Genomic DNA, 7,500 nt, shown 5'->3' with positions numbered 1-7,500 from the left:
CAGAGGACACCAGAGGACATCACTATAATGGGATATTGTTTCATTTCTACTTACGTTCCTTTGTAAACTTCACCTTTATTCGTTTTGTTAGAAGTGAAATGTTCTAGTACGTGAACTTGGTTTTTACTGCTTCTGTCCTGGTCCATTAATACTGGAACGCACATGGTTCCTCTTTGCTTTGAAGTACTTTAAAGAAAAGTAAGTATCTGTGTCTGTTTGACGGACTGCAGGAAGAGACTGGACAATAAAGAAACTGGATTCAAAATATAAAGAGATTCCTATTTCATGTTAAAGCTGATTGGTGATTGAAGGATTAAATCTGGATTAAATCTGAATTAAATCTGGATTAAATCTGGATTAAATCTGGATTAAATCTGGATTAAATCTGGATTAAATCTGAACTAAATCTGGATTAAATCTGGATTAAATCTGGATTAAATCTCAAACACAAAAAGAAAAAGTATTTTTTGAGTCAAATAAAGGTTAAAGGTTAAAGGATATCAGGACTGGTGCAGTAATACTTCCATCTCCTGTCTGCCTGGAAGTACTTCTCCTGGACAGTTTGATGGTTTTATGAGACAAAACTTCATTATCGGTCCAAAGTTTCATAGTTGAGCTTTTATATTGGCGGTGAACCGTTTCCTGGTTCTGGAGGTCCTGACCAACACACCTCCTGACCAACACACCTCCAGACCAACACATCTCCTGACCAACACTCCTCCAGACCAACACTCCTCCAGACCAACATCTCCTGACCAACACTCCTCCAGACCAACATCTCCTGACCAACACTCCTCCAGACCAACACTCCTCCTGACCAACATCTCCTGACCAACACTCCTCCAGACCAACACACCTCCAGACCAACACACCTCCTGACCAACACTCCTCCTGACCAACACTCCTCCAGACCAACACACCTCCAGACCAACACTCCTCCAGACCAACACTCCTCCAGACCAACACACCTCCTGACCAACACACCTCCTGACCAACACTCCTCCAGACCAACACACCTCCAGACCAACACTCCTCCAGACCAACACATCTCCTGACCAACACTCCTCCAGACCAACACTCCTCCAGACCAACACACCTCCTGACCAACACTCCTCCAGACCAACACACCTCCTGACCAACACACCTCCTGACCAACACACCTCCAGACCAACACATCTCCTGACCAACACATCTCCTGACCAACACTCCTCCAGACCAACACACCTCCTGACCAACACTCCTCCAGACCAACACTCCTCCAGACCAACACACCTCCAGACCAACACACCTCCAGACCAACACACCTCCAGACCAACACTCCTCCAGACCAACACACCTCCAGACCAACACACCTCCAGACCAACACTCCTCCAGACCAACACATCTCCTGACCAACACATCTCCTGACCAACACTCCTGCAGACCAACACAGACCAACACACCTCCAGACCAACACATCTCCTGACCAACACTCCTCCAGACCAACACACCTCCAGACCAACACACCTCCAGACCAACACATCTCCTGACCAACACTCCTCCTGACCAACACTCCTCCAGACCAACACACACCTCCTGACCAACACACCTCCAGACCAACACACCTCCTGACCAACACACCTCCTGACCAACACTCCTCCAGACCAACACACACCTCCTGACCAACACACCTCCAGACCAACACACCTCCTGACCAACACACCTCCTGACCAACACTCCTCCAGACCAACACACCACCTGACCAACACACCTCCTGACCAACACACACCTCCAGACCAACACTCCTCCAGACCAACACACCTCCTGACCAACACACACCTCCAGACCAACACTCCTCCAGACCAACACTCCTCCTGACCAACACACACCTCAGGACCAACACACCTCCAGACCAACACACACCTCCAGACCAACACTCCTCCAGACCAAATCACCTCCAGACCAACACTCACCTCCTGACCAACACACACCTCCTGACCAACACTCCTCCAGACCAACACACCTCCAGACCAACACACCTCCTGACCAACACTCCTCCAGACCAACACTCCTCCAGACCAACACACACCTCCTGACCAACACACACTTCCAGACCAACACACCTCCAGACCAACACACCTCCTGACCAACACACACCTCCAGACCAACATTCCTCCAGACCAACACACCTCCTGACCAACACTCCTCCTGACCAACACTCCTCCAGACCAACACTCCTCCAGACCAACACACCTCCAGACCAACACTCCTCCTGACCAACACACCTCCTGACCAACACTCCTCCAGACCAACACACCTCCAGACCAACACTCCTCCAGACCAACACTCCTCCTGACAAACACTCCTCCAGACCAACACTCCTCCTGACCAACACACCTCCTGACCAACACTCCTCCTGACCAACACTCCTCCAGACCAACACTCCTCCAGACCAACACACCTCCTGACCAACACACCTCCAGACCAACACTCCTCCAGACGAACACACCACCTGACCAACACACCACCTGACCAACACTCCTCCTGACCAACACACCTCCAGACCAACACACCTCCTGACCAACACTCCTCGAGACCAACACACCTCCTGACCAACACACCACCTGACCAACACACCACCTGACCAACACTCCTCCTGACCAACACACCTCCAGACCAACACACCTCCTGACCAACACACCACCTGACCAATACACCTCCTGACCAACACACCTCCAGACCAACACACCCCCTGACCAACACACCTCCTGACCAACACACACCTCCAGACCAACACTCCTCCAGACCAACACACCTCCTGACCAACACACACCTGCTGACCAACACACCTCCAGACCAACACACCTCCAGACCAACACACACCTCCGGACCAACACTCCTCCAGACCAACACACACCTCCTGACCAACACACACCTCCTGACCAACACACACCTCCAGACCAACACATACCTCCGGACCAACACTCCTCCAGACCAACACACACCTCCTGACCAACACACACCTCCTGACCAACACTCCTCCAGACCAACACTCACCTCCTGACCAACACACACCTCCTGACCAACACTCCTCCAGACCAACACACCTCCAGACCAACACACCTCCTGACCAACACACACTTCCTGACCAACACTCCTCCTGACCAACACTCCTCCAGACCAACACTCCTCCAGACCAACACACCTCCTGACCAACACTCCTCCAGACCAACACTCTTCCAGACCAACACACCACCTGACCAACACACCTCCTGACCAAAACACCTCCAGACCAACACACCCCCTGACCAACACACCTCCTGACCAACACACACCTCCAGACCAACACTCCTCCAGACCAACACACCTCCAGACCAACACACACCTCCAGACAAACACACCTCCAGACCAACACACCTCCTGACCAACACACACCTCCAGACCAACACTCCTCCAGACCAACACACACCTCCTGACCAACACACACATCCTGACCAACACACCTCCAGACCAAATAACCTCCAGACCAACACTCCTCCAGACCAACACACCTCCTGACCAACACTCCTCCAGACCAACACACCTCCTGACCAACACTCCTCCTGACCAACACTCCTCCAGACCAACACTCCTCCAGACCAACACACCTCCAGACCAACACTCCTCCTGACCAACACACCTCCTGACCAACACTCCTCCAGACCAACACACCTCCAGACCAACACTCCTCCAGACCAACACTCCTCCTGACAAACACTCCTCCAGACCAACACTCCTCCTGACCAACACACCTCCTGACCAACACTCCTCCTGACCAACACTCCTCCAGACCAACACTCCTCCAGACCAACACACCTCCTGACCAACACACCTCCAGACCAACACTCCTCCAGACGAACACACCACCTGACCAACACACCACCTGACCAACACTCCTCCTGACCAACACACCTCCAGACCAACACACCTCCTGACCAACACTCCTCGAGACCAACACACCTCCAGACCAACACACCACCTGACCAATACACCTCCTGACCAACACACCTCCAGACCAACACACCTCCTGACCAACACACCCCCTGACCAACACACCTCCAGACAAACACACCTCCAGACAAACACACCTCCTGACCAACACACACCTCCTGACCAACACACACCTACAGATCAACACACCTCCTGACCAACACACCTCCAGACCAACACACCTCCTGACCAACACACACCTCCTGACCAACACACCTCCAGACCAATACACACCTCCTGACCAACACACCTCCTGACCAACAGACACCTCCTGACAAACACACTTCCAGACCAACACACCTCCTGACCAACACACCCCCTGACCAACACAGCTCCAGACAAACACACCTCCTGACCAACACACACCTACAGATCAACACACCTCCTGACCAACACACCTCCTGACCAACACACCTCCTGACCAACACACACCTCCAGACCAACACACTTCTTGACCAACACACCTCCTGACCAACACACCTCCTGACCAACACACACCTCCGGACCAACACACCTCCTGACCAACACACACTTCCTGAGCAACACACCTCCTGACCAACACACACCTCCTGACCAACACACACCTCCTGATCAACACACACCTCCAGACCAACACACCTCCTGACTAACACACACCTCCTGACCAACACACACCTCCTGATCAACACACACCTCCAGACCAACACACCTCCTGACCAACACACCTCCTGACCAACACACACCTCCGGACCAACACACCTCCTGACCAACACACACTTCCTGAGCAACACACCTCCTGATCAACACACACCTCCAGACCAACACACCTCCTGACCAACACACCTCCTGATCAACACACCTCCTGACCAACACACCTCCAGACCAACACACCTCCTGACCAACACACACCTCCTGACCAACACACCTCCAGACCAACACACACCTCCGGACCAACACACCTCCTGACCAACACACACTTCCTGAGCAACACACCTCCTGATCAACACACCTCCTGACCAACACACCTCCAGACCAACACACCTCCTGACCAACACACACCTCCTGACCAACACACCTCCAGACCAACACACACCTCCAGACCAACACACCTCCTGCCCTGCTTTGGGAGAATACCGACGGTGGATTAGAGAGCGGCGTCGCAGTTTTAATGAGCCGCAGCTTCATTTCCATCCACAGCTGCTCTGAATCTTCTGGGATCTAAAGTCTTTTCCTCACTGATGAAGCCACGTCTGTGTAATCCGTCTGCAGACAGCAGCAGCGTGCACACTTCCACAGCTCAGCCTTCTTTACATGTTGTGCACAACACAGAACGGCGTCCTCACTCTTCACAATCACTGTGATATCAGCACTCTGCCTTCATGGTGTCCATGGTGAGGTGTCTCACAGTCACAGGCAGTCCTGCTGACCACTCGGTGTGAAGCACAGCAGCAGGAAGCTGAGGACCAGCCCAGACTGCTGCACTCCTGGTGAGGTGGCTGTGTCACCATCATGATGCTCCTACGCCTGGTGAGGTGGCTGTGTCACCATCATGATGCTCCTACGCCTGGTGAGGTGGCTGTGTCACCATCATGATGCTCCTACGCCTGGTGAGGTGGCTGTGTCACCATCATGATGCTCCTACGCCTGGTGAGGTGGCTGTGTCACCATCATGATGCTCCTACGCCAGCTTCAGCTCACATTGTGCAGCTGAGCTCTTCAGTTTGAAGTGTGCGAGCTCTAACACGGCCTTACATCCTGCATGTGCTCCAGGTGGCGCCGCCCTGAACGGCCACATTATGTCTGCGGCAGCGCCTCGCCGCCACATCTCACTCCCGCAATCTGAGGACCTCACAGAAAGAAGTGAAATTAGTTGGGCAGCTAATCCTGAGGATCAGGCTTTTGTGACTGGGGCAGGTTGGGCTCTGTTTGGTGAGGGCTTAGCTCTCTGGAGCAGCTCCAGATGATCAGCAGGGTTTAAAAAGCCGCTCCGCAGGGCCACCGGCAAAACCAATAAGGACCGGGCAGAGGCTGTTATCTGCCAGTAAACTGACACTGGGTAAGCTGTCACTTAAGGCCAAAGTCTATCACACAATACAGAGGAAAGGGCAGCCCTGTTTAGAGTGACGCGTTGCCCAACAATAGGAGCAACCTGACTGATAATGTGCCGACATCAGCGAGTCGCTCCGGGTCAGCTTCTCACAGGCTTTAATCAACTCCAGGGGCTTTTACACAAATCACCTCCCAACGTCTGCAAGAACAGCCACACTGCCATTGTTGGGAGCAATCACCTGCTGTGCATGGCAGCACACACACACACACACACACACACACACACACACACACACTGCGCCGGGTGTGTGTGCTGCCGCTCAGAGGAGACTGGGTGACAACAGGCCTGGAGGGCCGTTGAGTGTGCCGGTGCCGGTGCCGGTGCCGGTGCCGGTGCTGGAGGCGGTGCCGGTGCCGGTGCCGGTGCTGGAGGCGGCGGCGGAGGCGTCAGCCTGGCACATGAAGGTGTGGCAGCCTTTTATCTTCAATAACACAGTCCAGATTGAAGGCTGCATTCAGCCAGCCACACAAAAGGAGCACAAAGGCGACGTTAAACTGCAACTAAATGTTTGTGAAGCTGCGTTTTTTCTACGAGACAATAGGAAGGACAGGGCGGAGCCTCAGAGGTGACACTTTACTGACATATTCAGTCTCTACAGGACCCACTCTGGGAGTCACACATCAAAAGACTGATCTGAGAGCCAAAACCACAAGACTTCAAACAGAATACACCTGTACAGGTGTTACACAGGGATCAATGTCCTCTTTTTAAGCTCGTTCATAAATATATATGTTTATTCCAATAATGCTTGCTCATCCTCAATTCTTTAGTGCTTTGCTTCAATCTCACATATTCAGTCGCAGTATTTTTGAGGTTGTATAGAAAAAGATTGATTCATACAAGGACGAGGTGAAGGTTTGTCTGAGACAAGGCCTGAGAGTTTAATTATCCTTCAATATGAAGTTTATCCAGCAAATGAAACCAAACAGCTTCTGGTGAGGACGTCAGAGGGAACCGACTCAGGTGGCACCTGCCTTCCTTTTGTGGGGCTGGAAGCCCCCGGGGCAGCAGGACACACATGAAAGCACTTCTCCACCACATTTCTCTCCAGAATAGTTTGTCTTTAACAGTTTGTTAGGACTGGAGTCCTAACCACACACACTTTAGCATTAGATTGAGTTACACACACATCAGCAGACACGACCCTGCAGCTCTCTGCTGAGCAGAGGACAGACACAGCAGAGGACAGACACAGCAGAGGACAGATACAGCAGAGGACAGACACAGCAGAGGACAGACGCAGCAGAGGACAGACACAGCAGAGGACAGACGCAGCAGAGGACAGACACAGCAGAGGACAGACGCAGCAGGACGACCAGACACAGCAGAGGACAGACACAGCAGAGGACAGACACAGCAGAGGACAGACGCAGCAGAGGACAGACGCAGCAGGACGACCAGAC

General features: G+C 52.7%; 1 protein-coding gene across 1 annotated transcript in view; it reads right to left on the bottom strand.

Annotated features, from left to right (window-relative positions):
* pitx3 (paired-like homeodomain 3) overlaps positions 1-7,500 on the bottom strand; it is a 36,555-nt gene that overhangs the window by 14,199 nt on the left and 14,856 nt on the right. The window lies entirely within an intron of this gene.

This window comes from Lipophrys pholis (assembly GCF_963383615.2).
Source record: "Lipophrys pholis genome assembly, contig: SCAFFOLD_28, whole genome shotgun sequence".
Classification (NCBI taxonomy): domain Eukaryota; kingdom Metazoa; phylum Chordata; class Actinopteri; order Blenniiformes; family Blenniidae; genus Lipophrys; species Lipophrys pholis.
Note: the sequence above shows the minus strand (reverse complement) of the source record. Positions and strands in the feature narration are given on the sequence as shown.